We start from the raw sequence: 678 nt of genomic DNA, 5'->3' as shown, positions 1-678 counted from the left end.
CAATTAAAGCATAGCAGCATAGACAAATTAATTTAAAACAAATCAAATCAAGCTTTTAAAACAACATCATTTCTTACCCTGTATGTATATATCTCTCTAGACATACATACATACATACATACATACAGTGGCAAGAAATTATATACCACAAAAAAAAATACACATGTTAAAAAAGCTTATAAAAAAATTAACAAGTTAAATAAAATACATTTCTTTAGTTCACTTACCATTACTTGCCCCACCGACTCCCATTGAACTGGTTACTCACGTACAAAACCACCAGGCACAGGAACCCATAAAATAAAAAACCATAAATAAATAAACATTAAACTAAAAATCCAAATCAATCCACGGGTCTTCTATTTGTAATCCATCTTCATCTGTATTTTTCTTTCTTCTATCTTCTTCCGGGATTTTCTTCCCATCTTCGGCCACGCCCTGGCCTTCTTCTTCTGTAGGAGGTCCTTCCTCCTCGGCGGCTGGCTTCAAAATGTGATGACATAGGCTTTTAAAGGCCTATGACGTCACATTTTCGTCATGGTTCCCATGGCCCTGATTGGGCCGTGAAAACCATGTGTTTTGGCCGAGAAAAAAAAAATGATGACGTCACTTAAAGGCGTGGGAAGTCTATCCCTACTCTGATTGGCTCTAGTACCATGTGACAGGCTTTCAATGACG

Source organism: Ascaphus truei, chromosome 1 (genome assembly GCF_040206685.1).
Source record: "Ascaphus truei isolate aAscTru1 chromosome 1, aAscTru1.hap1, whole genome shotgun sequence".
In the NCBI taxonomy this organism is placed as follows: domain Eukaryota; kingdom Metazoa; phylum Chordata; class Amphibia; order Anura; family Ascaphidae; genus Ascaphus; species Ascaphus truei.
The sequence above is the reverse complement of the archived record's forward strand: the minus strand, read 5'-3'. Positions refer to the sequence as shown.